Source organism: Neophocaena asiaeorientalis, unplaced genomic scaffold, assembly GCF_003031525.2.
Source record: "Neophocaena asiaeorientalis asiaeorientalis breed wild unplaced genomic scaffold, Neophocaena_asiaeorientalis_V1.1 scaffold220, whole genome shotgun sequence".
Lineage (NCBI taxonomy): Eukaryota > Metazoa > Chordata > Mammalia > Artiodactyla > Phocoenidae > Neophocaena > Neophocaena asiaeorientalis.
Genome location: NW_020174042.1, coordinates 2967555 through 2978591, shown reverse-complemented (window position 1 = coordinate 2978591; position 11037 = coordinate 2967555). Strand labels below are relative to the sequence as shown.

Below are 11037 nucleotides of genomic sequence, written 5' to 3'. Positions count from 1 at the left end.
CTAACCCTAACCTCAACTCCAGCCCCATTCACAAACAACTCTAAAACCAGTCCTTCAAGTGAGACCCTCAGAATAACTGTACCTCATAAAGGTAATGCTGCTGGGTATTACCCAAAAGATGTTTACATGGCCAGGTAAGTTCAGGATAGAAAACTGCGATATTCCCTCTCCCCATGCCTACTTCCCTCTAGTCGATCGCAGCTTCAGGGATCATATGGCCATTTATAACTCTCAAGTGCAGAAGGCCAGAAAATGTCCAAAAGCTCTCATCTAAACCAGATCAATATCACACAATACGCATAAGGTTAAGTCCCTCTCCAGACTATCTCAGAAGCTTAAAACTGACCCCCAACACAAAATTTATCTCCTTGACCCATTTTGATCCCAATTTTAAACTCAAACAGTACCCTACTCCAACCCTAACACAATCCTAAACTAAGATGCACTAGCTCTTTTTTTTTCTAAAGATCGAGTTAGCTTTATTGAACAGTTCATGAATTGGGCAGCATCCCGTTTAGCAAGTAGAGGGGAGCTCTAAAAGGCTATAGAAAAAGAGAGGTTTTTAAGAGTATGACAAGGAAGTCAAAAACAAAGATTATTTCAGGGTTAGGTAATCTGTCCGTCTACATCCAGGCTGGCCTGAGGACAAGAGAGGGGCTTGGTTCAGGGCTGCAAGCTCCAGACCCTTACAGCAAATTTAAGGTTCGGGTGGGACTGTGAGGTGAGATGAGCCCAAGCCAGCAACCGAGGGCAGAGGAATGGCTGGATGACAGACCTGGGGCCCCAGAGAAGGATAAGGATAACAACTCCTCTCACCATCTCAGGTCCTTTCCTGGGGACTGCATCTACATCTAAGCTCCACTTCCTTCCAGGTTCTCTTGGTGCCTCCCTCTCATGCCCCCACCTCCACCCCATAGGCTCAGACACCTGCACCCTAGTGTATGACAGGGATTTCCTGTCATCTTCCTGCTCTGAGAGTAGCTATTTCCAGCCCTGACTTCATGTCCAGCCAGGTATCTACCTCCGGCAAAGTCCCCCCCCTTTCCTTCCCTTCCTTTAGGGCCCCTAACTTAGGTTCTAAGCCCCAGGAGCAAGTAAGGAGGTCCCAATGCCTCCAGTATGGAATATCTCCCTGAGGCCGGTCTACCACTACAGGGTCAAGTTCAGAGGTAGGGACTTAGGGTAGATCCTAGGAAGAGCTTCCCAAATTGAGGAAAGGTAGTTGAGGATGGGACCTAAAGCGGCTGTGGACACCATCTAACAAACAAGAGGCCCTCATGATGGCATAAACAAGGGGAATGGGGCAGTATGTCCTGGGAGAGAGAGGGAACCTAAGATTTTAAAAGAGGAAACTTCATAGTCCCCAGCTCTTCCCTGTCATGTTCTCGCTCATTCCACAAGCTGTGCCAGGGCAGAAAGTCCTCCCCTCAGGAAGATTGCGGGTACATCATCCCAGCTTCCTCTTCCCCCAGACCACCTTTGTTCCCTTCCACTGGCTCTGAACCCATCCGGAATTTGGGATGGGGAGCCAAATAGGCCCAGGTGGCTCTCCCAGCCCCACCCTACCAAATTCTTGGAAGTACCTGGACAGCTTGATAAAAATACAGATAAATATATACAGCTTGGTAAATAAAAATACAGATCCTTTGGCCCTATTCTGAGATTCTTTTAAGATGGTCTGGGGTGGTGCCTCTAATTCTGTATTTTTAATAAGCTCCTTGAGTGATTCTGAAGTGCAGCCAAGTTTGGAAACAGTGTAAACAATCTAATATGATATGACTCTGGAATCATATACATGTCCCCCCAAGTCCATGCTATCCCACCTCTCTGGGAACTCTTCAGAGATAGGCTGCTCACTACTTACTTAGCCACTTCCACAAAAGGTAGGGCAGGTGTGGAAGGGGAGATTTTAGAGATGGGAATTAAAAGCTTTCTCATGCCAGGATTTGCCATAAGACCATGTAAAAGAAGCAAGAAATCTTATCTCCTTGTTTTTTCCCGGTCCTTTTCCAGGAATGCCAGCCAACTTGCCAACTGGGGCACTCCCTGCCCTGCTTAAGGTCTCAGCCTGTTGTAAAACCACAGACTCAAGATCTCAATTATCTCTCTTCTAATTCACTCAGGTTCCAGTCCCTTTGTTCTGTGGGCCTTGGGAAGGCCCATACCACATCCTCATCCCCATCCCAGCAATATCCCCACCTCCAATCCCCATCCCCTCTGCATCCCAACCTTCCCCAACAGCAACACCCCTATTATGGGCACAATCTTTCTATCACTATCTTGTACATGGCCCATGCTGTCCTGACTGCATCCCTCCCAATCTGTCCTCTCTATATCTCCCTATGGTCTCACATTTCCATAAAGCTGGGGTGAGCCTGGTGGTGAGGGGCACGCTGGGTTTAGCACTCTGGGAACCAGATGGATTTTCCAGTCCTAACCTGGTGATCACAACTCTGAGGTTCTACACTGGTTTTAAACATAGATTCTAAGTCAGGACCTGATAATCCTCACACACTACACTCCAGCATAAATTCCAAATGGAGGGCTTTCCTGGCGGCACAGTGGTTAAGAATCTGCCTGCTAATGCAGGTGACACAGGTTCAAGCCCTGGTCCAGGAAGATCCCACATGCTGCAGAGCAACTAAGCCTGTGCGCCACAACAACTGAGCCTGCGCTCTAAAGCCCACAAGCCACAACTACTGAGCCTGCGTGCCACAACTATTGAAGCCTGCGTACCTAGAGCCCATGCTCTGCAACAAAAGAAGCCACCACAATGAGAAGCCCATGCACCACAACAAAGAGTAGCCCCCGCTCGCTGCAACTAAAGAAAGCCTGCACAGCAACAAAGACCCAATGAAGCCAAAAATAAATAAATAAATAAATGTTTAAAAATTCCAAATGGATAAAAGATTTAAAATGTTAGAAATTAAATACAGGAATGACAGCATGAAAAATGTCAGACTACAAAGCTCTAGGGTCAGTCCCTCCACCAAAGCAACCACTGAGCTGAAAAGAGCAATTGGAATCACCTATTTCAGAATTCTGGAACTTAACTGGGCACATAACAATCAGGGGAGTGCTTGATGAAGGCAGAGGATGTTGATCTTTCATAAGAGAACATCATGCATGAACTAGCTACTAGTCAATGCTGTAGGGACGGTAGCCCACATTCCCGGAGTGGCTGGCTGGTGGCAGAGAACCTTGTCCTCCAAATATTGGGGGTTTTACATTTTGGTTGGTCTGGGGGTTCCCGGAGAGATAGCTGCAGATGCTTGCCTTGGTTTTAGCCCTTTTGGGCTGCAGTAACTTCCACAGTGGCATATATCAGAATATTTAAGGGGACATAACTCTTTTGTGGGAGAGGGGGAGAGAAATCTTTATCAGGTCATTGGCTGACCACAGAAGTAAGAGAACAGAAACCTCAGGGACCACACACAACAAAGAATACACTTGGCAAAACTTATTTGGAAAAGTCAAAATGGACAGCTACAGCCCTCAACAAGTAAATATCTGAAACCCCTAAGGAGTGGAAGAATCAGATTTCCAAAGTCACTACATTTTAATACTCAGAATGTATAGTTCTCAACAAAAAATTAACAAAGCATACAAAGAAACAGGGAAGTATGACCCATTCACAGGAAAAAAAAGAATTTGACAAAAACCATCCCTAAGGAAGCCCACACATTGGACATATTAGCTGAAGACTTTAAATTAACTGTCTTAAATATGCTCAAAGAGCTGAAGGAAACCATGGGCAAACAACTAAATTCTAGAGCCAAAAATACAATAACCAAAGTGAAAAAATTCAGAGGGAGTTCAACAACAAATTTGAGAAGGCAGAAGAAAGAATCAGCATACTTGAAGATAAGGCAATTAAAGTTATTGAGTCTGAGGAGCAGGATAAAAAGATAAAGAAAAACGAACAAAGTCTGAGAGACCTATGGGATATCATCTAACATACTCACCACAGGAGTCCCATGAGAGAGAGAACAGAGCATAAAAAAGTTTTTGAAGAAATAATGGCTGAAAACATCCCAAATCTGATGAAGGCATGAATATTCATATCCACGAAGTTCAAAAAATTCTAAGCAGAATAAACTCAAAGAGATCCATACCAAAACACATTATAGTCAATTTGTTGAAACCCAAAGATAATCTTGAAATTTTGAAAGCAGAGGAGAGAAGTGACTCACTACATACAAGGTATTCTCAGTAATATTAACAGTTGATTTCTTCTCTGAAACTATGGAGGCCAGAAAGCAGTGGGATGATATATTTAAAATCTTGAAAGAAAAAACTATCAAACAAGAATTCTGTATCTGGAAAAACCATCCTTCAAGAATTAAGGAAAAATTAAGACATTTCCAGATAAACAAAAGTACAGGAAGTTCATTACCAGTAGACTTGCCTATGAGAAATGCTAAAGGGAATCCTTCAGGATGAAAGGACAGGACAATAAATGGTAACTTGAAGCAATACCAAAAAATAAAGACCTCTGGCAAAGATAACCACATAGGTAAATATAGAAGATAGCATATTACATTTTCGGTTTATAACTTCTCTTTTTTTCCTTTGAGTATTAAAAGGCATAAATAATAATTATAAATTGATGTTAATGGGTACACAATATATAAAGATGTAATCTGTGACAATAACTATATAAAGGAGGTAGAACTAAGATGTATAGGAGCAGAGTACTATTTGTTTGTACTATTGGAACAAAGTTGGTATTATTCAAACTAGATTATTATAAGTTTAAGATGTTAATTTCAATCTCCAAAGTAACTACTAAGAAAATAACTTAAAAATATACAGAAAAGGAAAAAGAAGGGAATCAAAATGGTACACTAAAAAAAATCAACTGAATACAAAGAAAGGCAGTAATGGAGGAAATGAGGAACAAAATCATATAAGACATACAGAAAACAAATAGCTAATTGACAGAAATAAATCCTTCCTTATAAGTGATTTAAATAAAAGAGTCACGAGTATGAAATATACAGTGTCAATATAATCAATAATTATGTAATATTTTGTATGGTGACAGATGGTAACTAGACTTATTGTGGTGATCATTTTGAAATGTATAGAAATAGTTCCTGCACCAGGAACTAACATAGTGTTGTAGGTCAGTTGTAATTCAAAAACAAACTCATAGAAAAAGAGACTGGATTTGTGGTTACCAGAGGTAGGGGTGTGGGAAGGGGGGATTGGATGAGGGTATTCAAAAGGTACAAAGTTTCAGTTATATTAATTATGTTGTACATCACATAACTGCATAACACTACTATATGTTGTATATGAAAGTTGTTAAGAGTAAATCCTAAGAGTTCTCATCACAAAGAAAAAAATTTTTTTCTATTTCTTTAATTTTGTACCTATATCAGATGATGGGTATCCAGTAAACTATTTGTGGTAATCGTTTCATGATGTATGTAAGTCAAATCATTATGCTGTACACCTTAAAGTTACACAGTGCTGTATGTCAATTATATCTCAATGAAACTGGAAGAAAAAATAAACAACATGAAAAAATAAAGTAAATGAGTTCAACTCTCTAATTAAAAGGCAGAGATTATCAGAATGGATAAAAAAAAAAAGCATGATCCATCTATATGCTATCTACAAGAGACTAACTTGAGATACAAATACAGAACTTTAAAGTAAAAGGATGGAAAACAATATCCCATGCAACTAGTGATCAAAAGAGAGCTGTGGTAGCTATATTACTGTCAGACAAAACACACTTTTTGTCAAAACAGGTTATAAGAGACCAAAAGGACATTATATATTGATAAAATGTTTGAAACAGCAAGATACAAAAATTATAAACAACTGACAGCCAAGCCTCATAATATATAAAGCAAAAATTGACAGAATCAAAGAGGAGAGTTGACAGTTCTACAATAATAGTTTTAGAATTTAATATCTCACTTTCAATAATGGATAGAATAACCAGACAGAAGATCAAGAAGGAAAAGGAGAACTTGAGCAACACTATAAATGAATTAGACCTAATAGATATACACACCAAAAACTCTCTGCCCAACAACAGGAGAATACGTATTCTTCTGAAGTTCCCATGGAACGTTCTCTAGGATAGACGATATGATAGGCCACAAAACAAGTCTAAATAAAATTTTAAGACTGAAATCATACAGAGTATCTTTTCTGATCACAATAGAATAAAACTAGATATCAGTAACAAAAGGAAAAGTGAAAAATTCAGAAATATATGGAAATTGAACAACACACTCAAACGATGCATCAAAGAAGAAATCACAAGGCAAATTAGAAAATACTCTGAGACAAATGAAAACAAAAACATAATATACCAAAACTTTTGAGATCCAGTGAAAGCAGTGCTAACAGGAAAATTTATAGCTGTAAATGTTTACATTTTAAAAAGATTTCAGGGACTTCCCTGGTGGTCCAGTGGTAAAGAATCCACCTTACAATGCAGGGGACACGGGTTCAATCCCTGGTCAGGGAACTAAGATCCCACATGCCACAGGGCTACTGAGCTTGCGCACCTCAACTAGAGCCCGCACACCACAATTATAGAGCCCACTCACCGTGGAGCCTGTGAGCCACAACTAGAGAGAGAAAAACCCACACACCACAATTAGAGAGAAGCCTCCGTACCACAATTAAGATCCTGAATGCCACAACTAAGACCCAATGCAGCCAAAAAATAAATAAAATGGATAAATAAATAATAAATAAATCTTTTTAAAAAAGAAAGAAAATACTTTGAGACAAATGAAAACAAAAACATAATATACCGAAACTTTTGAGATTCAGTGGAAGCAGTGCTACGAGGAAAATTTATAGCTGTAAATGTCTACCTTTAAAAAGAAGATTTCAGGTACTTCCCTGGTGGTCCAGTGGTAAAGAATCCACCTTCCAGTGCAGGGGACGTGGGTTCAATTCCCTGGTCAGGGAACTAAGATCCCACATGCCGCAGGGCAACTAAGCCCATGCGCCACAACTACTGAGCTTGTGCACCTCAATGAGAGAGTCCACGTGCCACAAACCACAGAGCCCACATGCTCTGGACCCCGAGTGCCATAACTACAGAGCCCACGTGCCCTGCACACCACAACCAGAGAGAGAAAACCCACACACCACAACTAGAGAGAAGCCTGCGCACTGCAATGAAGAGCCCAAGCCGCAACAAAAAGATCCCGCACGCCTCAGCTAAGACCCTGTGTGCCACGACTAAGACCCAATGCAGCCAAATAAATAAATAAATAAAAAGATTTCAAATCAATAACCTAACTGTACACTTTAAGAGATTAGAAAAAGTCAATAAAACCAAACCCAAAAATAGCAGAAAGAAGGAACTAATACAGATTAAAGCAGAGACAAATGAAATAGAGAATACAAAAAATAGAGAAAAATAAACAAAACAAAAAGATGGTTCTTTGACAAGATCGACAAAACTGACACAATTGAGGTTAGACTGACTAAGGAAAAAGAAAGAAGATTCAAATTAGTAAAATCAGAAATGAAACTGGGAGCACTCATAGACATTCATAGACATGAAAAGTGTTATGAGAGGATACTATGAACAATTGCACATCAACAAATTGGGTAATCTAGATGAAATGGATAAAGTCCAGAAACACAAAAATTATCAAAACTTACTCAAGAATAAATAGAAAATCTAAATAGATCTATAACAAGTAAGGAGATTCAATCAGTAATGAAAACATCCCAAAAAAGAAAAACCCAGGACCAGATGACTTCACTAGTGAATTCTACCAAATATTTTTTTTTCTTCCAAACATTTAAAGAAGAATTAGCATCAATCCTTCTCAAACTCTTCCAAAAAATTGAAGAGGAGGAAACATTCCCTAACTCATTTTATGAGGGCAGCATTACCCTGATACCAAAGCCAGACAAGGACACTACAAGAAAATAAAAGTACAGGTCAATATCCCTGATGAACATAGATGTAAAGAGTCTCAACAAAATACTAAAAACCCAAAGTCAACAGCAGATTAAAAGAGTCATACATGGCGATCAAGTGAGATTTATTCCAGGGATATGAGGATGGTTCAACATCCACAAATCAATCAATGTGATACACCACATTAACAAATTGAAGAATAAAAATCATATGATCATCTCAATAGATGAAGAAAAAGCATCTGACAAGTTTTAACACCCATTTATGATAAAAACTCTCAATAAAGTGGGTATAGAAGGAACGCACTTCAACATAATAAAAGCCATGTATGACAAGCCTTCAGCTAACATCATACTCAAATGTGAAAAGCTGAAAGCTTTTCTCATATGATTAAGAACAAAACACGAGTGTTTATTATCACCACTTCTATTCGACTTAGGACTAGAAGTCTTAGCCAGAGCAATTAGGCAAGAAAACTTATATATGTACATAAAATCCCAAACACTTCACCAAAAAACTGTTAGAACTAAAAAACAAATTCAGTAAATTTGCAGAATACAAAATCAACATACAAAAACCAGTTGCATTTCTATACACTAACAGCAAACTATCTGGAAAAAAAATTAAGAAACAATCCCATTTACAACAGCATCAATAACAGTAAAATACTTAGGAATAAATTTAACCAAGGAGGTGAAAGACCTATACACTGAAAACTATAAGACACTGATGAAAGAAATTGAAGACACAAATAAATGGAAGGATATCCTGTGCTCTTGGATTGGCATATTAATATTGCTAAAATGTCCATAACTACCCAAAGTGATCTACAAATTCAATGCAATCACTATCAAAATTCCAATTGCATTTTTTCACAGAAACAGAAAAAATCCTAAAATTCATGTAAAACCACAAAAGACCCCAAATAGCCAGAGTAATTTTGAGAAAGAAAAGCCAAGGGGCTTCCCTGGTGGCGCAGTGGTTAAGAATCAGCCGGCCAATGCAGGGGACATGGGTTCAAGCCCTGGCCCAGGAAGATCCCACATGCCGCGGAGCAACCAAGCCCATGCGCCACAACTACTGAGCCTGTGCTCTAAAGCTCGTGTGCCACAACTACAGAGCCCACATGCCACACTACTGAAGTCCACGCGCCTAGAGCCCATGCTCTGCAACAAGAGAAGCCACTGCAATGAGAAGCCCACACACTGCAACAAAGAGTAGCCCCCACTCACCACAACCAGAGAAAGCCCAAACACAGCAACAAAGACCCAATGCAGCCAAAAATAAACATTAATTAATTAATTAGTTAAAAAAAAAAAAAAGAACAACCAAGCTGGAGGCATCATGCTTCCTGATTTCAAACTATATTACTAAGCTACAGTCATCATGGGACTGGCATAAAAATAAAAAAAAAAAAAAGAACAACCAAGCTGGAGGCATCATGCTTCCTGATTTCAAACTATATTACTAAGCTACAGTAATCAAAACAGTATGGTACTGGCATGAAAACAGACACATAGACCAGTGGAATAGATTACAGAGCCCAGAAATAAACCCATGCATATACGGTCAACCAATCTTTGAAAGGGGATCAAGAGCACAAAATGGGGAAAGGATAGTCTTTTCAAAAAATGGTGTTGGGGCTTCCCTGGTGGCACAGTGGTTAGGAATCCGCCTGCCAATGCAGGGGACATGGGTTCAATCCCTGGTCCAGGAAGATTCTACATGCTGCGGAGCAACTAAGCCCGTGAGCCACAACTACTGAGCCTGCGTGCCACACCTACTAAAGCCCACATGCTTAGAGCCCATGCTCTGCAACAAGAGAAGCCACTGCAATGAGAAGCCTGTGCACTGCAACAAAGAGTAGCCCCCGTTCACTGCAACTAGACAAAGCCCATGCACAGCAATGAAGACCCAACTCAGCCAAAAATAAAATAAATTAAATAAATTAAGAAAAAAAATGGTGTTGAAAAAAATGGATAGCTACATGTACAAGAATGATACTGGACCCCTACTGTACACCACTCACAAAAATTCAAATTAAAAACTTAAATGTAAGACCTGAAACCATAAAACTCCTAGAAGAAAACACAGAAGAAAATTTCCTTGGCATCAGTCTTGGCAATGATATTTTTGGATATAACAAAGGCAGAAATAAACAAGTAGGAGTACATCAAACTAAAAAGCTTCTGTATACTCTTTCCCTGCCTCCGCTGAGTAACTCAGAGGTGGAGGTTGGGGTACATTCAAGATTCAGTTCCACCCATTACCCACCACCATGGCCGAGGAAGGCACTGGTGCTGGAGGTGCAATGGACGTTAATACTGTTTTGCAAGAGGTGCTGAAGACCACCCTCATCCGCAATGGCCTAGCACATGGAATTTGCAAAGCTGCAAAGTGTTAGACCAGTGCCAAGCCCATCTTTGGGTGCCTGCATCCAACTGTGATGAGCCTGTATAAGTCAAGTTGGTGGAGGCCCTCCATGCTAAACATCAAATCAACCTAATTAAGGTTGATGACAGCAAGGAACTAGGGGAGTGGGTAGGACTCTGTAAAACTGACAGAGAGGGAAAACCCTGTAAAGCAGCTGGTTGCAGTTGTGTGGTGGTTAAGGACTATGGCAAAGATTCTCAGGTCAAGGATGTCATCAAGTAAAAAAAAAAAAAAAAAAAAAAAAAAAAGAAGTACTTCAAATGCAAGAAATGAACAAATTAAAGACTTGGCTCTTTAAAATAAATAAATAAGCAAGTTTCTACACAGCAAAAGAAACAATCAACAAAAAGAAAAGGCAACCTAGGGACAGAGGAAATAGGAGAAAATATTTACAAACCATATATCTGATAAGGGGTTAATACCTAAAATATATAAGGAACTCCTACAACTCAATAGCAAAACGAACAAAAAAATCTGACTAAAAACTGGGAAAATGACCTGAATAGATAGTTTTCCAAAGAAGACATTCAAACAGCAAATGGGTATATGAAAAGATGCTCAACATCAATAATCATCAGGGAAATGCAAATCAATACCACAGAGATATCACATCACACCTGTTAGGATAGCTATTATCAAAAAGATAAGGGATAAGAAATGCTGGAAAAGGTGTGGAGAAAATGGGAACA

At 39.6% G+C, this 11037-nt stretch overlaps 1 pseudogene; it reads left to right on the top strand.

Moving 5' to 3' along the window:
• Positions 1-10193: 10193 nt before the first annotated feature.
• On the top strand, positions 10194-10570 carry LOC112405434 (40S ribosomal protein S12 pseudogene; annotated as a pseudogene).
• Positions 10571-11037: the final 467 nt, after the last annotated feature.